The sequence below is a fragment of the Pteronotus mesoamericanus genome, unplaced genomic scaffold (genome assembly GCF_021234165.1).
Source record: "Pteronotus mesoamericanus isolate MK-2021 breed Mesoamerican mustached bat unplaced genomic scaffold, CSHL_Meso_final scaffold_36, whole genome shotgun sequence".
In the NCBI taxonomy this organism is placed as follows: Eukaryota; Metazoa; Chordata; class Mammalia; order Chiroptera; family Mormoopidae; genus Pteronotus; species Pteronotus mesoamericanus.
In genome coordinates this window covers 26,832,848-26,858,748 of record NW_026555313.1, presented here as the reverse complement: position 1 = coordinate 26,858,748, position 25,901 = coordinate 26,832,848, and positions in this window count along the sequence as shown.

Sequence of the window (25,901 nt, the reverse complement as noted above, 5' to 3'; positions counted from 1 at the left end):
GAGAAAATGCTTTTTATGATTCCAATATTCTTGAATTTGTTGAAGTTTTTTTTGTCCTCTCATTAGGTCTACCTTTGAAAATATTCCATATGCATTTGAAAATAATTTCTATTTTGGTTCTTTGGGATGAAAAGTTCTATGTATATCACTTAATTACATTTGATCTATTACATCATTCAGTTCTGCAATCATTGTGGATATTTTGTTTGGAAGATCTATCCATTGTTGACAGTGAGGTGTTAAAATCCTCTACTATCAGTAGGTTGCTGTCCATATCTTTCTTGAAGTCCTCCAAGAATTTCCTTATATATTTGTGTGCTCTTATGTGGGGTGTATATAGGTTTACAATGTTTATGTCCTCTTGATGGGTTCTTCCTTTGAGTATTATAAAGTGTCCTTCTGTATGTCTTTTGGTGGTCTTTCGTTTGAAATCTATTTTGTCTGATATAAGTATTGCTACCCCTGCCCTTTTTCGTTGTCCATTTGCTTGGAATATTTTTTTTTCCATTTCTTTACTTTCAGTCTGTGTAGGTCCTTGTTCTGACCTCAGAACAATGCATCTCTTGTTGGCAGTATATGTGCAGGTCATGTTTCCTTATCCAGTCAGCTATCCTATGTCTTTTTATTGGGACATTTAGTCTGTCTAAATTTAAAGTGTTTATTGATAGGTACTTATTCATTTTTTCCCCTTTGTACCTGTGTTTCTCTCTTTCTCACTCTTCTTCTTCATGTCCTTAAAGCAGTCCCTGTAGCATATCTTGCAGTGCTGGTTTGGTGGAGGTGTATTCTTTTAGCCTTTATTTCTCTGGGGAACTCCTTATTTCACCTTCACTTTTAATTGATGGCATGGCTGGGTAGAGTAGTCTTGGTTTCTGGCTTTTAACTTTCATTACTTGAAATATTTCTTGCAATTTCTCTAGCTTCTAGCATTTCTTTTGATAACTCAGCTGGTTGCCTTCTATGTTACTATCTGTTTCTCTCTTGCTACCTTTATCATTGTCTCTGCCTTTGATATTTGGCATTTTAATTATAATGTATCTTGGAGTGGACCTCTTTGGATTCCTCTTGAGTAGGACCCTCTGTGTTTCATGGACTTGTGTGACATTTTTCTCCTCCAGTTAAGGAATTTTCCCATCATTAGTATTTCAAACAGATTTTCAATACCTTGCTCCTCTCTTTCTCCTTCTGGTAACCCTATTACACAGATATTATTACATTTCAAGTTGTACTGTCTTTCCCTTTATGCCTCTTTACTGTTTTGATTTTTTTTTTTCATTTTCTTCTTCTTTCTGGGAGCTTTTTCTCTACCATGTCTTCCAGCTTGCTTATTGGATCCTCTGCTTCATTTAGCCTGCTTTTGATTCCTTCTACTTTGTTCTTCAATTTAGAAATTGTGTTCTTCATTTCCTCTTGTCGATTGTTTATTTCCTTTTCCATGCTGGTATAATTTGCAGTAAATTCCTTGTAGTTCCACTGTACTTTTTTTGTAATTCTCTCTGATACTCATTGAGCTTTCTTATAACCTTTGTTTTGAACTCTGTATGTGATAATTTATTTGCCTGTATTTCACTTAGTGTTCTTTCTTGGAATTCCTCCTTTCCTTTTGTTTTGGGGAGTGTTTTTCCCTCCCATTATTTGTGAGACTCTCCTTTTTTGCTTCCCCTTCTTAAAGTGATCTCTTTTGACTTCCTGACTTTGTGGTGTAAACTTCTACAGTAGGAGACCTGTGAGTTTCAATGGTACAGTGTCCTTGATCTCCTGATCTTGATGCTCTTTGGATGCTTCTCATGACTTTTATATTGGCTCTCTGAGAATAACTGGGTTTTGACTGTTGTTTGGTCATTCTTTGGTAGGTTCTTCCCTCCAGCAGTTTGATTGAGGGTCACTCTGCCCACCACACCTTGCGTGTTTTTATGCAGATGTTGCCAGAACAAAGCCACGAAGCCCAGGAAACAAATTTACATCCATAAAAATAACTCCCCCCTGTAATCCTACTATCAATAGCAAATGAACCTGTTTTGATAAGGCTGTAACAATATCAAGGATATCATTAGAAAGGAAAGAAATAAACTATTGTTTAAAATCTGGTAACACTATGCACAAACTTGATGGACATTAAATGAAACTTAAAAAGCTATATAGTAAAGAAAATATCACAAATCATGGAGAAGACCACAGCAGATTTCATCTCTGTAGCTTCTAGTATATATCACTGTTTTTTCTTTCTTGATCTGCCTCTAACGATGTCAGATGTTGACCCCGTGTGTCCTTAGGGAGCCTCTTTAATACCCAGGAATCACTGCCTTTGACTGTCTCTTTCAGTTGTTATCTAGTTACTCTGCAGTATGCAGTCAGACTTAGGCACCACAGGGCAGGTTAGAGTCCCTCTTCAGGTCGGAGCTATTGTTTCCTCTTTGAATGCTGCCACTCAGGCAAGTGGTCTGCCTGAGCAAGATGGCTGCTACTGTAAGAGAATGACTCAGCACTGGGATCCTGCCTGCTGCCCTCTCAGTTCTCTCCAGAAACCTCCATCTCCATTCTTTCCCAAGTGTCTCTAGTCCACTCTGCCCTCACCCTTATCCAGGGATCCGGTATCTTTGTCTGCCACTCTGTACATAGCATTCAGGCTTAGGCACCACATCCCCGGAGAAGAGTCTTTCTTGGGGTCAGGGCTACTCTTTCCTTTCCTCTGCTGCTCAGGGGTGTTATCTGCCTGAGCAAAATGGCCTTTGCCATATCAGTGTGACTCAACACCAGGATCCCAACTTCTACTCCCTCAGTTCTCTCCCCACAGCCTCTGTTCCCAGTCTCTCCTCAGGTGTATCTAGCCCACTATTCCCCCACCTTTGACATAGCCCAAGGTAAGTGCTACAAATAAAAATTTATGCACTGGACTTTTAAATGGCTCTTTGCATCTCCAGCCGCCCATCTCTGGCAGAGAGCAACCTGCCACTTTTTGCAGCTGGCTGTTATCTGTGTACTTTTTGGTCTCTGGTGTTGTATGCTCGGGATCCCCCCTTATGGTTTAGACCCCACTCTTCTCAGGGATATCTAACTGACCACTTAAATATCCCTCTGGCACTGCTGCCTGTAGACACACAGCCAGCATTCTTGAGTCTCCACTGCACTCCTTTCAAGTCAGGTGTGCTAAATATGATTCTTTGGTTTGTCTGAGCTTATAAGGCTTCTCTCTTGCTATTCAGATGTTTGTTTCAGTTGATTTCTCCACAATTTAGTTGTAATTCCAGATTTGTCTTGGGAGGAGGTCAATGTGACTTTCATTCACACCTCCACCATCTTGCATCTCCCTATGTTCTTCACAGTGATATCAGAGTAGTCTTTCTTCAGTGCAAATCCAACCTTGCGCTAGTCTCTCAGAATAATTTTCTAACTCAGTACTCAATATAGAGAATTCATGATTTGACCTCAAAATTGCCTGTTGAATTTCATTTCCTGATCTCACATACTTTCTTGTGCCTCCATTCTTAAAAACTTGACAGTTCTTTCAATGAAATTAAGACATCGTCTCATAACTCTTTACCTCCCCATAGGTCAAACTCAAGTTCACTTATGTCTTGTGTGTGCCTGAGGGCTCATTCTTTATCTTTTATAATTATCAGTAGCCTCATATATAAATTCTCATCCACACATTGGGCACCAAAAATTGTTACAGAATATGAACCTATTGTGAGGCACTCAGATAGTATTACCAAAACAATGTTCCCTTTCCCCAGGGTCCTTCTGTTCTAGGTTCTTTGCCAGCTACCCTTAGAAATTGTGGCTTTCGATGGCTGAATTTGGTGAAAAAGAAAGGAACTATTTATTCAAAAGTTATACAGATTTTGAATAATGGCTAAATGTCACCATTCAATCTTAAAATCCCTTTAAAACAGCTACCAACATACACAGTCCTTCATTTCCCCCACTCCTTGCCCAGTCAGGTGAGTGAGGCGAATCAGGCTGTTACTGAATACTGGACCCATTTTGGTGGGCTCAGATACTATTACCAGAACAGCACCTCCCCTTCCCTGGGGACCCTCAGTTCTAGGTCCTTTGCCTACCACCCTTAAAAATTATGGCTCTCAATGGCAGGGTTTGGTGAAAAAGAAAGGAACTGTTTCTTTAAAAGTTATACAAGTTTTGAATAATAGCTAAATGTCACTGTTAAAATCTCAAAATCCCTTTAAAACACCCACCAACACACACAGTTCTGCCATCCCTCCTTTGCCCAATTAGACCATTCAGGCCAGTCAGGGGTAATGTCCTTCAGAAGAAAAAGAACAGAAATCTGGGGCTAGGCAGACCTCTTGCGGTTCCCAGCACCATAAGCTGCGTTGCTGCGATCTCCAGTCCTTAATCCAAAACCATGTAATACCTTCTTATGGCCCACTAGCAAGAGTCCTTTCTCCCCTTTCCTTCCCACATGGTCTTCACATTGTTCCCCAGAGCTTGTGTCCCATTCTCTCTCTTAGGCACTGTTTCCCTTTTCCAGTTCTGTCCTGCTTCCTAAGCCATGTGGTCAAAAAGCCTCTAGCATGGCTGCACTGCCTGGGTTTTAAACTCTTGCACGAATCCTCCCCTACATCCCCATCTTGGACTCCTTTGGTAGGAGCTGCTTCCCAGTTTCCTCCTGGGTTAAAGTTCTGCAAACCTTCCTGTTGGTATGCAAAATAACCATCTTTGCATATGATGTATGAAGCTATCCTCCTGTTATTGACATGCAAATTGACTCTCAATAGCCCTGTTCCCTGTCTCCCTTCCCCCATGGCAGCCTGCCCAGAAGGGGGAGAAGTGGGAATATCCTATATTTTTCTTGATCACCCCAATTTCTGGACCCCATTTCAAATCCCCTTTGAGGGGGTGCCTGGCTGTGCCCTGTTACAAGGTCAGTTAGGGCTACCATCCTTCAGAAGAAAAAGAACATAAGTCTGAGGCTCATCTAGGCAGACCTCTCACAGTTCTCAGCACCATCAGCTGTGTTGCTGCGATCTCCAGTTCTTAATCCAAATCCACCTGGTACCTTCTCATGCCCCGTTAGCAAGGGTCCTTTCTCCCTTTTCCTTCCTTCAGGGTCTTCACATTTTTCCCCTGTGGTATGGAGTGAACCATCTCTGAGCTCTATGTACATGTGCTGTAACCAGGGGAATTGCCCTACATGGCTGCTATATCTTGCTTTCCTGCTTCCTAAACCCTGTAGTCAAGGGAACTCCCACTTCACTCCACAAACCATTTGGTCAAAAGCCTCTAGTATAGCTGCCATGACTGGGTTTAAATCCTGTGCAAATCTTCCCAGGTAACCCCATTTTTGACTCCCTGGGCAGGGGCTGTAACCAGGGAGCTCTCTTCCCGTTCTCTCCTGGGTTTAAGTTATGCAAACCTTCCTGGTTCGACTTGTTGATATACAAAATAACCATCTTTTCTTATGAAGTATGAAGCTATCCTGCTGTTGTGGACATGTAAAATTACTCTCAATGGCTCTGCTCCATGTCCCCCGTCCTCCATGGCAGTCTGCTTTTTTGGGGGAAGTAGTAGATTATCCTTTATTTTTCTTGAACACACCAAGTTCTGGACCTCATTACAGATCCCCCTTGGGAGAATCTGGCTGCACCCCATTACATAATCATGATGTGATCAATAGAGTTGTTTTGACAATTAATGGTATAATACATGGGAAATATTTAGTTGGGCTTCTGGTGCTTGATAGATGCTTAATAAATGTCTATTATCTGCATAAGGTCTTTCTTCTGCCTCCCCTTTGCCCCCTCCATTGCCCACCCTGTACCCTTTATTGAATGACTACTATTCTCTTTCAAAACTTTATTAAGATCTTAACACCTTGGGAGTCCTTCATTGTACTATCAGTTAGGTTGATTTTGTGTTTTATAGACCCATTGCTATGGTACTTATCTAACTGTTTTTTTTCATTGTTGCTTTATTAGCACTCTCAGTTGCTCTAAACTTAGTTCTTATTGTATGTTCACTCCCTAGAATCTGACCACACTATATTTAAAGAAAACATTTATTAAATAAATAAATGCACTCAGGATGACAAATAAAACTGGAAACTATCTATACCTGTAGCTTAATTTAATTGTAGTTTTGTGTATTTCTGTTCTTAAAGTTGATGAAAATTAGTGAATATACAACAAAATTACATATTTTAGGTTTGAAAACATGTCTAATGTGGGTTACAAGACTTCATGGTAACTATTATTAACCCATCCTGTATAACATTTTTAATTTAACAAACCCATTAAACAAACAAGCAAACTAGAAATCAGGAGTCCAAACCCAAAGGAAATTAACTAATAGACAAGTACAGTGTAAAGGTTTTTCTACTTTATGTATCATAATATTAGTGTGGTATATGTTAATTTATCCACAATATAAATGATACATCAATATTTTATGATGTGTATCAAAACAATTGGATAAAACCTTAAACTTAAACTTATATATTAATTTTATATAGCATGATTTTATTTGTTATATTTTTGCAATAATGTATTTTAACTTAACATTTTAAATTAATTTTCTGTAAGCAGACTATTACATATGTCTCTATTTTATATGTTTATATGCAATTCGAATCTACTTATTCCATTAATGTTTGTACCTGTAGCACCCACATATATCATAGTCAATGTGGTGAGGTGTCACCCAGATCCCTTTCATAACTAAAACACTAATTTTCTTTGGTGTCTGACCTCTCTAAGAGTTGTCCTAGGCTGAAGAAAGCCACCTTTCTCAAGGTTATTCCTTCTTCAAAGGAGTGATATGCATTAAATGACTGATCAAGTAAGGAATCTAATATCTCAGCTCCTCTATGTCAGGTGAGGCCAATCTTGAAGGACTGTTCGAGTTTCAGAGAAATCAGAGGGGACTAGTCATGACTACAATGCAACCCAGTTCAACCCAATCTCCTGTGGCATCTTCTCTACCCCTATATGTGTTACCCTCCAAAACTTTTTCTACTAAACTTCCTGAATACTAATACCTGTCTGGATGTGGTCCTCCTGGACAACCTTTCTGACACCATGTACTAAATTCTCAAATAATTATTGTGATAGCATTTCCATAATGACAACTTTTAATGTTATACATGCACTTATATAAATATACATTTCATCACTTGTATAGTCAATCACTCATTCACTAATTCACTTAATTTATGAATTCACTAATTAATCTTTTGTGATACTACCCTTTGTGAAATCTCTAAAAGTATTTAGAAAACCATGAAATACTACTTGGCTAAATTCAAAATTGCCCTAATTTATTCATTCCAAGACAAGCATTTTGTATTTTTCTACATCGTGTCATTTCTGCACTGAGAATGTACCTATAGTTGATGATACCTTATCATCTCTGTTCTCCATATTCATATGGTAGTTTTCATTGCCAGTGAAAGTAGAAACTCTGTTGTTATTCTTATTTTTATTGAATATATTTGTTAATAAAATTATACAGATTTTAATTGTACTATTCTATAATAGATCATCTGTATTCTGTACTGTGTGTTCACTATCCAAAGTCAAGTCTCCTTCTATCACCATTTATTCTCTCTTTATTTTACTTTTCCTCATCCCCCTTTCCCTCTGGTAATCACCACACTGTTGTTTGTGTCTATGAGGGTTTTGTTTTTCTTTTTCACCCAGCCCTCCCACACTCCTCCCCTCTGATAGCTGTCAGTCTGTTCTCTGTCTCTATGTGTCAGGGTCTATTTTGTTTGTCACTTTGTTTTGTTCATTATATTCCACATATAAGTGAAATCATATGGTATTTGTCTTTCTCTCACTGGCTTGTTTCACTTAGCATAATACTCTCCAGGTCCATCTGTGCTGTCTCAAAAGGTAAGATTCTCTTCTTTTTTAATGGCCAAGTAGTATTCCCTTGTGTAAGTGCGCCACAGCATTTTTAGCCACCCTATTTACAATAGCCAAATATTAGTTGAAAAACTTTGGCTATTGTAAATAATGCTTAAATGGATGCAGGGGTTCATATATACTGATGAATTACTACTTAGGGCTTTTTAAATTACATTTCCAGAAGTGAGATCACTGGGTCAAAGGGCAGTTCCATTTTAAATTTTTGAAGTAATTCCATACCACTTTCCACAGTGGCTGTACCAAACTGCATTTCTACCAAGAGTACACGAAGGTTCCCTCTTCTCTACATCTTTGCCAGCACTTGTTGTTTGCTGATTTGTTGATGATAGCCATTCTGACAGGTGTGAAATGGTATCTCATTGTGGTTTTAATTTACATTTCTCTAATGAATAGTGACATAGAACATCTTTTCATATGTCTATTGGTCATCTGTATGGTCTCTTTGGAAAAGTGTATTCAGATCCTTTGCCTGTTTTTAAATTGGGTTGTTATTTTTTTGTTGTTTTGTTTTGTTTTTGGTGTTGATTTGTTATTATTGAAAACAAACTTGATAATTGAAAACAATATCTGGTTGATATACCATTGAGAGATTATTGGAAGAACTGTCAATTTTTAACTGTTGATGATATATATTTTTTGACTTTTTTTCATAAGATCAAGAAAACATCATTATCAAAACTTGTACAAGATTTTTAACTCATGAACTAATAATTGATTTAGACAGAGAATAAGTAGGATTTCTAACAACATTATGTAATAGATTTTGGGAAGAATGGGATATTCACAAAGTCTTAGAGTATATCTCAATAGATACCTATTATTTTTTTTAATTTAACTTTTTTATTGTTCAAATACATTTCTTTCCATTTTCCCACCACCACTTTCCCCTGCCCCCCCAGCCAAACTTTTCTCACTTTGGTTCTGTACATGGGTCATTTATACATGTTCCTTGACTTGACCTTTCCCTTCCTTTTCCTCACCCCGCTTCCTTCCCTTTTGATTCTGTTGTTGTTGTTGTTTTTTCTTTCAATGTTGCTGGCTATATTTTCCTTGCTTGTTTGTTTTATTGATTAGATTTCACATAGGTGGAATCATATGGTATTTGTCTTTCACCTCCTGGCTTATTTCACTTAGCATAATGCTCTCCAGTTTCATCCATGCTGTCATTAAGGGTATTAGCTCTTTCTTTCTTTCTGCTGCATAGTATTCCATTGTGTAATTGTACCCCAATTTTTTGATCAACTCATTTACTGGTAGGCACTTAGGTTGCTTCCAGCACTTGGCTATTGTAAATTGTGCTCATATGAATATTGGAGTTCATAGGAACTTTTGAAGTGGTGTTTCAGCTTCTTAGGATATAATCCCAGGAGTGAAATCACTGGGACAAAAGGCAGTTCCATTTTTAACTTTTTGAGGAAATTCCAAACTGCTTTCCACAGTGGCTGCACCAGTCTGCGTTCCCACAAACACTGTACTAAGGTTCCCTTTTCTCCACAGCCTCGTCAGCACCTGTTGTTTGTTGATCTGTTTATGATGGCCATTCTGACCAGTGTGAAGTGGTATCTCATTGTAGTTTTCATTTGCATTCCTCTGATAGCTAGTGATGCTAAGCCTTCTTTCATTTGTCTCTAGGCCCTCTGTATCTCTTTCTTGGAGAAGTGTCTGCCCAGGTCCTTTGCCCATTTTTTAATTGGATTGTTTGTCTTCTTGGAGTGGAGTCATGTGAGTTCTTTATATAGTTTGGAGATCAAACCTCTATCTGATGTATCATTGGCAAATGTATTTTCCCATATGGTTTGTTCCCTTTTCATTTTGCTGATGTTTTCTTTAGCCATGCAGAACCTTCTTATTTCGGTGAGGTCTCACTTGTTTATTTTTTCCTTTATGTCCTTTGTTTTGGGAACATATAAGTGAAAATGTTTCTGTGTGGGATATCTGAGAGCTTACTGTCTATGTCCTCCTCTAGGACTTTTATGGTGTTACAACTTATATTTAAGTCTTTTATCCATCTTGAGTTTATTTTTGTGTATAGTGTCAGTAGGTAGTCAAATTTCAACTTTTGGTTGTTGCTGTCCAGCTCTCCCAACACCATTTGTTGAACTGGCTATTTCACAGGAGAATTTCACAAAACATTTAAGGAAGGGATAACCCCTGTCCTTCTCGGACTATTCCAAAAAACTTGAGACAAGGGAAGATTCTCAAACTTTTTTATGAGGCCAACATTATCCTAATCCCAAAACCAGATAAAGGCCCAACAAAGAAAGAAAACTAAAGGCCAATATCGCTGATAAATATGGATTCTAAAATCCTGAACAAAATTTTGGCAATACATTAAAAAACTCATCCACCACGATCAAGTAGGATTCATCCCAGGGATGCAAGGATGGTTAAATATTCACAAATCAATAAATTTAATACATCACATAAACAAAAGGAAAGACAGTCACTACATGATCATCTCAATAGATGTGGAAAAAGCATTTGATAAGGTAACACATCCATTTATGATAAAAGCACTCAGCAAAATGGGAATAAAGGGGGCATACCTCAACATAATAAAGACCATATATGAAAAACCTACAGTCAACATAATACTGTCAACAGGCAAACAATGAAAGCTTTCCCACTAAGATCGGGAACAGGATAAGGATGTCCATTTTCACTACTTCTATTCAACATAGTATTGGAAGTTTTAGCTACAGTGGTCAGACAAGAAAAAGAAATAAAAGATATCACAATTGGAAAGGAGTAAGTAAAACTACCATTATTTGAAGATGACATGATAGTGTACATAGAAAACCCTATGACTCCATCAAAAAACTACTCAACCTAATAAGTAAATTTGGCAAAACAGCAGGATACAAAGTCAATATTAAAAAATGGAAGGCTTTTGTTGTACACCAACAATGAAATATCAGAAGCAGAAATGAGGAAAAAATCCCACTTGCTATAGCAACAAGAAAAGTAAAGTACCTAGGAATAAACATAACCAGGGAGGTAAAAGACCTTTATGCAGAATACTATACAACACTGAAGAAATAAATTAAGGAAGACACAAATAAATAGAAGCAAAAACTGTGTTCATGATTGAAAGAATTAACATCATTTAAATGTCCATAATACCCAAAGAAATTTACAGATTTAACACAATCCTTATTAAAATTCCAATGATATATTTCACAGACATAGAACATAGATTTCAAAAACTTATGTTGAACCATAAATGACCCCAAATATGTGCAGCAATTTTGAGAAAGAAAAAAAAAAAAAGTAGGAGGGATCACAATACCAGACAGAAAACTTTATTACAAGGTCACTGTAATAAAAAAAATAAAATCTGGTACTGGCACAAGAACAGACACATATATCAGTGGAACAAAATAGAAAGTCCAGAAACAATCTCATGTCTCTGTGGTTAATTAATATTTGACAAAGGGGGCAGAAGCCTAAATTGGAGTAAAAATAACCTCTTTAATAGATATTTATTTTTAAAGGGAATATTATCTTTAGAATGGAGAGGTAATATCTATCTGATTAACAAAGTATTTAAGTTTAGCCATAATAGTATTGGAACAAACTGACACTTCACTTCCTTGACATGATACAATTAGACATATACAATATTACGAATGTAGCATTTTACTAAAAATATGTAACCTAAACATATTAATGAGTAACCCTTTGGATAATTCCCAGTGTGAGCCATTTTGTAGGAAGACAGACTTGTGGTTTCCAATAAAGTCAATGTCACACATACACAAAGAACTAACACAGATTAAAAGAGACTCACAGATATAATAACCAACTTGATTTGATGCTGAGTCAGAGGAACAGAAAATTACAAAAGACCAGTTGAGGACAATCAGGGAAGCTTACTTATGGATTTCATGCATTACTGTTTAGTGTAAATTTTTTGATAGTATTATGGAACTGTGGTTATGTTGGATAATGTCCTCATCATAGAAGATGCACACTAATTTTTTTAGAAGTGATCTGTAATGATGTCTATAACTCATTTTTAAATGTTGCATCAAAATCCAGATGATGAAAGAAGTAACTCTGCACTACATATAATATATCAGAGTTCAGAGGGATTCATTGCATAATTCTTATAACTTCCCTATAAGCATGCTCATTTTCAACATAAAAAGCTTGGAAAAATATACTAGATATATAGAACATACACACAGGTACATGCAAACAAACTCACAGAATGCATGTCAGCAGGTTAAATGAAAATCTTAGAGAAGAAAGTGAAGGAGAACTCTCAAGAAATTTCCTAATTGGAGCAGGAGGTAAACTACTTTTAGAAATACTATTACAGAATGTTTTTGCATTATATATATATATATATATATATATATATATATATATATATATATATAGTGCAAAATATATATAAAATGCTTTTAAAGTTGCCCCATTTTTTTCTCTTTATTTCGCTTCTCCCACTAGCATTCCCTTCCTCTTAGTTTATTTCCATGGGTTGTACATATAAGATCTTTGGCTTCTCCATCTCCTACACTATTCTTAACCTCCCTCTGTCTGCCTTGTACCTACTATTTAAGCTTCTTATTCCCTGTATCTTTTCCTTCATCGTCTCCCCTCCCCCTCCCCTCTGATTTCCATTCCTGTTCCTCTGTTCCTCTTCTAGTCTTTTGCTTATTTTTTTTGTTTGTTTTTAGGTTCAGTTGTTGATATTTGTGAGATTGTTTTCATTTTGCTCTTCATAGTTTTTTTTTAATCTTATTCTTTTTCTTGGATAAATCTCTTTAAAATTTAATATAATAAGTGCTTGGTGATGATGAACTCCTTTAACTTGACCTTCTCTGGGAAGCACTTTATCTGCCCTTCCATTCTAAATGATGGTTCTGCTGGATATAATAACCTTGGATGGATTTGAATACTTCTTTCCATCCCTTTCTTGCTTACAAGTTTTCTTTTGAGAAGTCAGCTGATTATCTTATGGGAACTCCTTTGTATGTAGCTCTCTCCTTTTCGCTTGCTGTTTTTAAGATTCTCTCCTTATCTTTAATATTAGGTAATGTAATTATGATGTGTCTTGGTGTGGTTCTTCTTGGATCTAAATTCTTTGGGGCTCTCTGAGCTTTCTGGATCTCCTGGAAGTATATTTCCTTCACCAGATTGGGGGAGTTCTCCATTATATATTCAAATAGGTTTTCAATTTCTTGCTCTTCCTATTCTATTTCTGGCACCCTTATGATTCAGATGTTATGTTTAAAGTTGTTCCAAAGGTTCCTAGGCCTCTCGTCATTATTTTGAATTCTTATTTCTTCATTCCATTCTGGTTGAATGTTAATCTCTTCCTTCTACTCCAAATCATTGACTTGAGTCCCAGTTTCCTTCCCTTTAATGTTGGTTCCCTGAATATTTTTCTTTCTTTCAGTTTGCATAACCTTCATGTTTCCCTCCATTTTGAGACCATACTCCACCAATTCTGTGAGTATCCTTATTATCAGTGTTTTGAACTCTTCATATGGTAGGTTGGCTATCTCTTCATCACTCAGTTCTATTTCTGGAGCTCTGATCTGCTTCATTTGGGCCATAATTCTTTATCTTAGCATGCCTATTATGTTGGAAGGGGCAGAACAAATGTAGGTTGCTGCATTGTGTCGCTATATGTGAGGGAGGGTTCTGAGAGGGTACAGTGCTGCTTTCTCAGCTCTTGGCTGGATTTCAGTCATCTCTGTCACTATACACAAGCAAATTGGTCCCTTCTAGTGCTGATTCCCAGCTGGGTTGGTTTGTGTTCATTCGAGGGACCCATGGGTCTCTCCAATGAACTCTCCTGTGAGTCCAGGAGTTTCTCCCACTGATGCAATAATAACAGGATTTTACAGCCAGAAATTTTGAGGTTTTCTTTTCCAGTACTGGAACCCTGGGTTGTGCACTCTGTTTTGCTCCCCAGCAGTTCTTTCTGATTTATCTGTACACAAATGTGAGATGTCCTGGTCTGCCAGCCACTGCCTTAACCTGCCTGGCCCTCTGACTGCTGTCTTTCTGCACATCCTCTCTGCTCCAGCTGTCGATCTTTGCCCATCCAACTGTTCTGTATGAATGTTTCTTCTTTAACTCTTTATCTCTTGGACTTCCTTACAGTTTGATTTTCTGTCAATTCTGGTTATTTTTTTGTTTTTGTTTTTTTCCAATTTGTTGTTGTCCTTCTCTTGGTTGTGCAAGGAGGCAAAGTATATCTACTTACAGTTCCATCTTTGCTGGAAGTTCCAACATTTTAATGATGATAACTTTTCTTGTCCCTGAACACTGTATATGTTTTCATTTATTTTCTTCTTCCACAATTTCTTTTTTCAGTGATCTATAGTATTCTGAGTACATGTCTTTTACCTCCTTGCTTAAATTTATTCTGGGAATTTCATATTTCTTGTTGCTTTAGTAAAAGTGATTTTTTTTTAGTTTCTCTTTTTGATAATTCCTTGTAGGTATACAAAAACTAATTTCTGAATAGAAACTTTGGGTCCTGCTACTTTGCAGAATTTACATATTAGGTTGAGTAGTTTATTGGTGGAGACAATAGGGTTTGCCGGGTACACTCTGAAGGCATCTGCATAAATGACAATTTTACTTCCTCCTTTATTTTTAAAATTTATTTTTATTGTTTCTTAAGTACAATTCTTTCCATTTTGCCACCACCACTCTCCCCTGCCCCACACACCTCAGCCTCCCACCCTCAATCCTTCAGCCATTGGCTTTGTCCATGGGACCTTTATACATGTTCCTTGACTTGACCATTCCCCTTCTTTTTCCCCTTTCCCCTGTGCCCTCCCAGTTGGTTACTGTCAATTTCTTTTGTATTTCAATGTAGCTGTTTATATTTTGCTTGCTTTTTAATTTTGTTGATTAGATTCTACTCATAGTTGAGATCATATGGTATTTGTCTTTCACCTACAAGTATATTTCACTTAGCATAATGTTCTCCAGTTCCACCATAATGTCACAAAGCATAGAAGCTCTTTCTCTCTTTTTGATGCATAGTATACCATTGTGTGAATGTACAACTCTTTTGATCAACTCATTTATTCTAAGGCACTAATGTTGCTTCCCATACTTGGCTATTATAAATTGTGCTTCTGTGAAAATTGGTATGAGTAGGTTCTTTTGAATTGATGTTTCAGGATTCATAGGATATAATCTCAGCAGTGAAATTGCAGGGTTGAAAGGCAGTTCCATTTTTAGCTTCCTGAGGAAAATTCCAAACTGTATTCCACAGTGATTTCACCAGTCTACATTTCCACAAACAATGCCCTTTTCTCCACAGTCTCACCAGTACCCATTGTTTGTTGATTTATTTATGATGGCCATTCTGACTGGTGTGAAGTGGTATCACATTGTGGTTTCAATTTACATTTCCCTGATGGCTAGTGATGATGAACATCCTTTCATATGTCTCTGGGCCCTGTGTATGTACTCCTTGGAGTAGTGTCTGTTAAAGCACTTTGCCCATTTTTTAATTGCATTGCTTGTCTTCCTGGAGTGGAGACATGTGAGTTCTTTAGACATTTGGGAGATCAAACCCCTGCCTGAGGTGTCATGGCAAATATATTTTCCAATATGGTTGGCTCCATTTTCATTTTGCTGATTTTTTTAAGCCATTGAGGGAGCTTCTTATTTTGATAAAGTTCCAATTGTTTTTTCTTTCCTTTATGTCCCTTGCTCTAGCAGACATATCTCTGAAAATATTTAGGCATGGGATATCTAAGAGTTTCCTGCTTATGCGCTCCTCTTGGATGTTTATGGTGCTGGGACTTACATTTAAGTCTTTTATCCATCTTGAGTTTATTTTTGTGTATGTGTAAGTAGGTGGTTGAGTTCTTCATGTAGCTTACCAACACCATGTGTTGAAGAGCCTATTTTTACTTCATTTTATGCATCTATACCCTTTGTCAAATATTAATTGACCATAGAGACAATGGTTTACTTCTGGGCTCTCTATTCTCTTCCATTCATCTATGTGTCTGTTTTTATGCCAATACCGGACTGTTTTGATTACAGTGGCGTTCTAACATAGATTAATGTAAGGTAATGTGATCCCTCCTACTTTGTTTTTCTTTCTCAAAATTGCTGCAACTATTTGGGGTCATTTATGGTTCCATATAAATTTTTAAGTCTTTGTTCTATGTCTGTGGAGAACATCATTGACATTTTAATAGAGATTGTGTTGGATCTATAAATTGCTCTAGGTAGTATGGACATTTTGATGATGGTAATACTTCCAGTCCATGAACATGATACATTCTTCCGTTTATTTGTGTCTTCCTTAATTTCTTCAGTTTTGTGTAGTTTTCTGCATACAAGTCTTTTACCTCCTTGGTTAAGTTTATTCCTAGGTACTTTATTTTTCCTGTGGCTATAGCAAATGGGATTTGTTTCCAGCTTTCTGCTTCTACTATTTCATTGTTGGTGTACAAAATGTCTTCTAATTCTGAATATTGACTTAATATCCTGTTGTCCTGCCAAAATCACTCATTAGATAGAGTAGTTTTTTGGTGGAGTCTATGGGGTTTTCTATGTAAACAATGCTGTCATCTACAAACAATGATAGTTTTACTTTCTCAGTTCCAATTAGGATGCTTTTTATTTCTTTTTCTTGTGTGATCATTGTGCCTAGAGTTTCCAATACTACATTAAATAGAAGTGGTGAAAGCAGACATCCTTGTCTTGTTCCCGATCTTAGTGGGAAAGTTTTTCATTTTTTCCCATTGAGTATGATGTTGGCTGTAGGTTTTTCATATATGGCCTTTATTATTTTGAGGAATACCCTCTTTCTTCGCACTTTACTGAGTGTTTTTTATGACAAATGAATGCTGATCTTATCAAATGCTTTTTCCGCATCCATTCAGATGACGATGGTATTTTTGTATTTCTTTTTTATGTGATTTATTGTGTTTATTGATTTGCCAATATTGAACCACCCTTACATGCCTGGGATGAATCCCACTTGATCAGGGTGGATGACATTTTTAATGTATTGCTGGATGCAGTTTGCCAATATTTTGTTTAGGATTTTAGCATCCATGTTCATCAGCAATATTGGCCTGTCATTTTCTTTCTTTGTAGTATCTTTACCTGGTTTTGGATTAGGATGATGCTGGCATAGTAAAAAGAGTTCTGGAGTCTTTCCTCTTGGATTTTTTGGAATAGTCTGAGAAAGACAAAGGTTAGCTCTTCCTTAAACGTTTTGTAAAATTCTTCTTTGAAACTCTTCAGTCCAGGGGTTTTTTTTGTGTGTTGGGAGTTTTTAAAATATTGTTTCAATTTCACCAGCTGTTGTCAGTCTGTTCAGGCTTTGTGCATCTTCTTCATTTAGTGTTGGAAGGTTATATTTTTCCAGAAATGTGTCCATTTTGTTGAGATTTTTAATTTTCTTGGCATATAATTGTGTATATTAATTTCTTTCAATCCTTTGTATTTCTGGGTTATCAGTTATTTCTCCTCTTTCATTTCTGATATTATTGATTTGGGTCATCTCCCTTTTTTTCTTGATGAGTCATCTTAAAGACTTCTGAATTTTGTTTATATTTTCAAAAAAATTAGCTTCTGGATTGGTTGATTATTTGAATTGTTCTTTAAGTCTCTATGTCATTCAGTTCTGTTCTGATCTTTATTACTTCCTTTTTTATACCTGCTTTATGTACTGTTTGTTGTTGTTTCTCCAGTTCTAGAAGCTGGAGTTTACATCATCTATTTGAAATATTTTCATCTTTTTGAGGTAGGCCTGTATTGCTATGAACTTCCCTCTCAGGACTGCTTTCCCTCTGTCCCATAGGTTTTGGGCAGTTGTATGTTCATTTTCATTTCTTTCCAGAAACCTTTTGATTTCTTCTTTGATCTCATTATTTATCAGAATTAATGAGACTGATTCATTGTATAATAGCTATTCAGTCTCAAAGAGTTTGAATGTTTTTGAGTTTTTTCCTTGAGTTTGGTTTCCAGTTTCAAGCTCTTGTGGTCTGAGAAAATGCTTATGATTTCAATTTTCCTGATTTTGTTGACGCTTCTTTTCTGCCCTATCATATAGTCTATCTTTGAAAATATTCTTTGTGCATTTGAAAAGAATGAGTATTTGCTTCTTTGAGATGAAAGGTTCTATACATGTCAATTAAGTCTATTTGGTTTAATGTGTGTTTCAGTTCCACAATATCCTTCTTTATGTTTTGTTTGAAAGATATATCCATTTTCGACAGTGGGGTGTTAAAATCCTCTATTATCAGTGTGTTACTGTCATTATCTTTCTTGAAGTCCTCCAAGATTTTCTTTATATATTTGAGTGCTCCTATGTTGTGTGCATGTATGTTTACAATGTTTGTGGCTTCTTGATGGATTCTTTCTTTGAGTATTATAAAGTGTCCCTCTGGGTCTCTTTTGATGGCCTTTGTTTTGAAATATATTTTGCTTGATATAAGTATTGCTATCCCTGCCCTTTTTTTCCTGTCCATTTGCTTGGAGTATTTTTTTTCCATCCCTTCACTTTGAGTTTGTGTATGTCATTTGTTCTGAAGTGGGTCTCTTGTAGGCAGCATATGTGTTGGTCATGTTTTCTTATTCATTCATTTATCTTATGTATTTTGTTTGAAGCATGTAAATCATTTACATTTAAAGTTATTATTGACAGGGACTTATTCATTGCTATTTTACCCTCTTTATACCTCTGTCTCCCCATCTCTCTCTCATTGTTTTTCTTCCTTTTGTTAAAGCTGTCCCTTTAGAATATCTTGCAATGCTATTTTGGTTGAGATGTATTCTTTTAGCTTTCTTTTGTCTGACAAATTTCTTATTTCACTTTCCATTTTAATTGAGAGCCTTGCTGGATAGATAAGTCTAGGTTTTAGGCCTTTGCTTTTCATTACATCAATATTTCCTGCTATTCCCTTCTGGCTTTTAGAGCTTTTGTTGATAAGTATGCTGTTATGCTTATTGGGACTCCCTTTTATTATACTTCCTGTTTCTCCCTTTGTTGTTTTCAAGATCTCTTTGTCTTGATATTTGCCATTTTCATGATGATGTGTCTTGGAACGGGCTTCCTTGGGTTCCTATTAATTGGGACCCTCTGTGCTTCCTGGACTTCTGTGACTTTTTGTCTCCTCAATTAAGCAAGTTTTCCATCATTACTTTTTCAAACAGATTGTCTATCCTTTGCTACTCTTCTCTTTCTGACATATATATGATACAGATATTACTTTTGGTGTTGTCCTGCATTTACCTTAACCTCTCTTCATTCTTTTTGAGTCTTTTTATTATTTTCTAGATCTTGCTTTTTTCATTTTTGTTGTCTTTTCCCCATAATAATTTTTTAGCCTTTGTATTTCTTTGGCATACCTGTATTTCTCTGGGAGCTTTTCCACTTTTCATCCAGTTTACTGATTTGACCATATTCTATGTCTAGCCAGGTTTTGATTCCTTCTCCTGTGTACTTCAATTCAAAAATTGTTATCTTTATTCTCTCTTGCCTCTTCCTTATACAGTCTGTGTCCTTTTCTCATGCTGATATAATTTTCAGTAAGTTCCTCATAGCTTCCCTTTACTTTTTGTTAATTCTCACTGAGCTCATTGAGCTCATTGAGCTACCTGATAACCATTGTTTTAAATTAAATATCTGGTAGTTTACTTGCTTCTGTTTCATTTAGTACTTTTTCTGAGAATTCCACCTTTTGTTTGAGTTGGAGGTTGTTTCTTTGTCTTCCCATTAGTTGTGAGACTGTTTTCTTTTTCCCTTCTGCTTCTTCTTATATTGATCTCTTTTGGCTTCCTGACTTTGTGGTATGAATGTATACGCTCGGTGGCCTGTGAAATTCAATGATGCAGTCTCTTTGGTCTCCAGAACTTGATCCTGTAAGGATGCCTTTCATTAATTTATTGTTGGCTGTCTGGAAATAATTGGGCTTTGATTGTTTTTTCATTCTTTTGTAGGTTCTTCCCTCCCCCTGATTGACAGATGGTCACTCTGCCCACCACATCTTGTATATAGTTGTGCAGATGCTACAGGAACAAAAGCACAAAGCCCACTAAACAAACTCACATCTGTAAAAGTAACTCTCCCCCTGCAATTAACCAGTATTAATGAGGCTGTGAAGAGATTAAGACTTTCATTAAAAAAGAGAGAAATATAGTACAAAATCTAATAACTTAATATGTATAAACTTGATGGACAAGAAATGAACAGTAAAAAGCTATGTAATGAGGAAAATATCACAAATCAGAAGAAATAAAGATGGTGCAGAAGTTAATGGAAGTCAAACTGTCCTCCTCCAAGGACCAACCTGGGATTCCAACTAAATTGAAGAGAAATCACCTGGAACAAACAACTGAACAATAGTGAAAGAGGACCCCGATAATCTCGGACAGACAAAAGAATCAGCTTTAGCACAACCTAATTGGTAAGGAGTGCAGTAGAGACTCAAGAAGGTGGACTGGGTGCTAATGGGTGGCATCAACAGGAGGATATTGAAATTGCCATTTGATTCCCCTAAGAAGAGTGAAGTCTACACCATAAGTGGGGATCCCCAACTTATAGCACCAGAGCCCAAAATGTACACAGGTAACAGCCAGCTGAGAAAAGTGGCAGGGTTTCTCTCTGCCAGAGATAGGTGACTGAAGACACAAAGAGCTGTTACAAGGGCCAACACATAAATTTTTATTTGCAGCCCCTTACCTTGGTCTCCAGCAAAAGCAGGGGAAGATTGAGATAGAGACACCTGATGAGAGACTGGGGGAGGATGCTTGGGGGAGGATGCTTTGGGGAGAGAACTGAGAGAATAGCTGCAGGGATTCTGGTGCTGACTTCTCCCCCACACATCAGCAGACATCTTGCTTGGGCAGACCACACCCCTGAGCGACATCAGCGTGAGAGGACCTAATAGCCCTTTACCCAGGAAGGAGTTCACCCTAGCCCAGATGTGCTAAAGCCTGACTGCCGAGTACAGAGTGGCAGCCACAGATAGCAGATCCCTGGCAAAAAGGGGCACAGAGTGGTCTAGAGACACCTGGGGAGACACTGGAGACAGATACTTTAGGGAGAGAATAGAGAGAGTAGCCAGCGGTGTACTGGTGCTGACTCCTCTCACATATGGCAACGGCCATCTGGCTCAGGCAGGCCACTCCCCTGAACACCAACACTATGAGAGGACTCAACACCACACACCCATAGGAGGGACTCCGCCCCATTCTGGGGTGTCTAACCCTCACTGCTGAGTTCAGAGTGACCAGATTAACAACTGAAGGATACAGCCACATACAGTAGATTCCTGGAAGTCTCAAAGAGCTTAAGGTCTGACGCGGCAACATCTTACATCATCAGAGGCAGATCCAGAAAGAAAAATCAGTGGTCTCCTACCATAGAAGTTCACATCACAAATTCAGAGAGTGAGCACAGATCAATTTAAGAAGCATAAGCAAAAAAGAAGAGTCTCATAAACAATGGAAAGACAGAGAAACACCCTCCAGTTGAATGGAAAGGAGTAATCCCCAGAAAGAGAATGAAATGAAATAGAGACAAGTAAACTATCAGATATTGAATTCAAAACAATCGTTCTAAGGAAGCTGAATGAGCTCAGTGTGCTTAGAAGGAATTACAAGAAACTATAGGGAAACTATGAGGAACTTACTGCCATCCATATCAGCATGAGAAATAACATAGAAATTGTCAATTAGAGACAAGAGAAAATGAGGTATACAATTTCTGAATTGAAAAAACACACTAGAAGGAATCAAAAGCAGGCTAGATGAAGCAGAGGACCGAATCAGCGAACTGGAAGACAATATAGAAAAAAGCTCTCAGAAAGTGTAAGAAATGGAAAAAACACTCAAAAAGAATGAAGAGGAGTTTAGGGAAATGCAGGACAACCTGAAACGTAATAATATCTATACAATAGGGTTACCAGAAGGAGAAGAAAAGGAAGAAGGGATAGAGGACCTGTTTGAAAAAGTAATGATAGTAAACTTCCTTAATTGATAGAGAAAAATGTCATACAAGTCCAGGAAGCACAGAATGTCCCAATCAAGAAGAATCCAAAAAGACCAAGACTCCAAGACACATCATCATTAAAATGACAAATATCAAAGACAGAGAATCCTAAAGGCAGCAAGGGAGAAACAGGTAGTAACATATAAGTGAGAAAAAAATTAGGCTAACACCTGACTTATCAACAGAAACACTAGAAGCCAGATAGAATTGCAAGAATTATTTCAGGTAATGAAAATTAAAATCCTACAACCAAGACTACTCTACCTGCCACGACCGGCACAGAGCGGTGATATGAGAGTGGGAGCGATGGGAGATTGAGAAAGGACAACACAACACAAAGACACAACACAAAACAATTTAGAGAAAAGCGGGGGCCAGGTGGGACATTGTCTTCTGATAGAGAGACAATGACAATGACCACAGTCTCTGTGTTTATTTTATAGGGGTTGGTTAGATAAAGCTCAAGGGAGTTTTGCAAACTTAGGGAAATGCTGTTGACATGGCTTGTTCTGTTCCCAGGCTATCTACATGATAAAACTTTCCTCTGCAAAGGTTTCAGTCATCTTCAGTGGAAGCTTGAATGGCCTTTCCAAGCACTTAACTTGACTTTTGATGTTGGTCTTCACCGTCATCCACATCCCCAGCAAAACCCTCAATTAAAATAGAAGCTGCACTAAGGAGTTTCTCAGACAAAACGAGGCTAAAAGAATACACCTCCACCAAACCAACAAAGCAAGATATGCTTAAAGGGGCTGCTTTAGGCTGATGAAGAAAAAGTCTATAAATACCCAGTTCCTTTCACAATCACCAATACTTGGTATTACCAATATTTTTAATACTTATTAACCCGATTGTGACAATGATGTGTTACCTTAATTGTTACTTTCTTATTTGTTGAAACTAAACCTATTTTTGTATATTTCTTGCTTATTTCTATAATTTTTAGAAAGCTTAAATGACTGTTTGGTATTCTGTATCTATTTTTTGATTAAATGTTTATAGATTTTTCCCTAAAAAAAAATCGGTTAACCATTCTTTAGATGTATTGCAAATACTTTCCTATTCTATTACTTGCCCTTTAACTTTATTTATATGTTTATTACTGTATAGCCTTAAATGATTAATATTGTTATTTTGTCAATATTTTACTTTATACCTTCTGGGATTGAATATTTTACTTCAGGATAAGAAAAATATTAGTTTTTATTTTCCCCTAAAACTTCTTAGATTTTACATATTGATTTGTAACTCGTCTGAATATTTTTTGTATAATGTGTGAAATAGGGCTCTACATTTGTTGTATTTAAAATTATATGGGTTCATGCACCTTATTTGTTGAATAAACCTTATTTTCCACATTGATTTGAAATAACAATTTAATCATATATTACAATGTTAGACAAATATAAACGTTTGTTTCTAGTATGCTCATTTTATTTCATTGGTCTACATGATCATGTCTATGTTGGAGTCATGTTGTTTTAATTGCTGAGACTGTATAATAGATTTAAATTTTTTAAATATTTTATAATGGATTTTGACATTAAAAAAATAAAATCAATCTGCATTTTTTTCTTTAAAAAAAAGGAACTCGTACCTTTGTGACAACATGGATAGAACAGAGAATATTCTGCTAAGTGAAATAAGACAGCCAACGAAAGACAAATACCATATGATCTCACCTATAAGTGTAATCTATTCAACAAAACAAACTAATGAACAAAATAAACCACAGGCATGGAAACATGGAGGAGACTAACAGTGACCAGATGTGAGGGGAAAGGAGGACAATGGCTGAAAGAAGAGGAAGGGACTAGACAATGGACATGTATGAATGACCCATGGACATGGACAATAGAGTGGGAACTGACTGTGGGAGCAGGGGGTGGGGAGGGATGTGTGGAGGAGGACAAAGGGGGAAAATTGAGACAACTGTAATAGAATAAGTATGATTTAAAAATTTAATAAAAGAAAATATCACAAATCATGGAGAACACCATAGTGGATTTCATCTCAGTAGCCTGTAGCATTTACTGCTGTTTTTTCTTTCTGGATCCATCTCTGGTGATGTCACATGTTGACCCTGTCTAACTAGAAAGTCTCTTTGAGACTTCCAGGGATCTACTGTCTGTGCGTCTCTCCTTCAGTTGTTAATCTAGTCAGTCTGTACTCACCAATGTGTTTTAAGTACCATAGTATTTGGCAGCATCCCTCCTGGGACTGGGACTATTTTTCCCCCTCAGGCAGCTGCTGCTCTGAGGTTAGTGGTCCTCCTGAGCAGGATAGCTGCTGCCATATTGGGGATGACTCTGCACCAGGATCTCAGTGGCTACTGTCACAGTACTCTCCCCAAAGCCTCCATTCCCAGTCCTTCCTCAGGCACCTCTAGCCTACTCTGCCCTCTCCTTTACCAGAGCCTAGGGTAAGTGGATACAAATAAAAATTTATATATTGGTCCTTTAAATGACTCAATGTTTCTCCAGCTGTTGGTATCTTGTAGAAAGCAACCCTGTCACTTTTCTCAGCTGGATATTATTTGTGTACTCTTTGGGTATGGCGCTGTAGGTCATGGATCCCTGCTTGTGGTGTAGACCCCATCTTGTCAGGGGGATCAATCTGTCCACTTAAATATCCCTCTGGTACTTGCCACCTGTTGGTGCCCAGCCAACCTTCTCAAGTCTCCACTGTATTCTTTACTAGTCGGGTTGTGCTAAAGCTGGTTCTTCTGTCCATCCAAGTTTATAAGACTTGTCTCCCACTATTGTTCAGTTGTATGTTCTGGGTTATTTCTCCACAATTTAGTTGTAATTCCAGATTGGTCCTGGGAGGAGGTCTGTGTCACTTCCATTCACTCCCCTGCCATCTTATAATGTTTTCCTTACTTCCACCCTTACAATTGTGTGTTTTTTATTTCATTTTCCTCTCTGATGCCTGTGGCCAGAACTTCCAGGACTATTGTGAATAACAGTGGTGAAAGTGAACAAGCTTGTCTTATTCCTATCTTAAGAGGAAAGATTTTAGTTTTTATCCATTTATAAAGATATTGTTGGCAGCTCTCTTCTATGTGGCTTTTATTATGTTTAGGTAAACTCTCTCTATTCCCACTTTGCTGAGTGTTTATCATATATGGGTGCTGGATTTCATCAAATGCTTTCATCATCTATTCACATTATCATGTGATCTTTGTCCCTCATTTTGTTTATGTATTACATTTATTGATTTTTGAATACTGTACCATCCTTGCATCCCTGGAATAAATAATACTTGTTCATGGTATGTGGCTTGTTTAATGTATTTCCTGATTTGTATTGAAAATATGTTATTGAGGATTTTAGCACCTATGTTCATCTGAGATGTTGGAGTTTAATTTCCATTTTGTGTTTTATCTTTACCTGGTTTTGGAATTAGCATCCTACTGGCCTAATTGAAGAGTTTGAGAGTTTTCCTTCTTGATGAATTTTTGGAAGAGATTGAGAAGGATAGCAGTTAGTTCTTCTCTGAATGTTTGGTAAAATTCATCTGTGAAGACATCTGGTCTAGGTCTCTTGAGTGCTGACAGTTTTTTGAAAACTGCTTTGATTTTACTACTTATTATCAGTCAGTTCAGATTTTCTGCTTCTTCTTGATTGGTTTTGGATAGTTACATGATTTTAGAAGTTTATCCATTCCACTCAGATTTCCAATTTCTTGATATACTGTTGTTGATAATAATTTATTACAAGCCTTTGTATTTCTGTGATACTTGTTACTTTTCTTTCATTTCTGATTTTATTTATTTGGGTCCTTTCGAACATTCATTGATGAGTCTGGTTAAAGTTTTGTCAATTTTGTTTATCTTTTCAAATTATCAAAAACTGAATTTATAATCTTATGAATTTTTTTCTTTTATTTAAATTTCTTTATTTATTTTTTCAAATACATTTATCTCTGCCTTCCCACCACCACTTTCCCTTGCCCATCCCTCCCTGCCTAAACTCTTCCCCTTTGGATTTCTCCATTAGTCCTTGCTATAT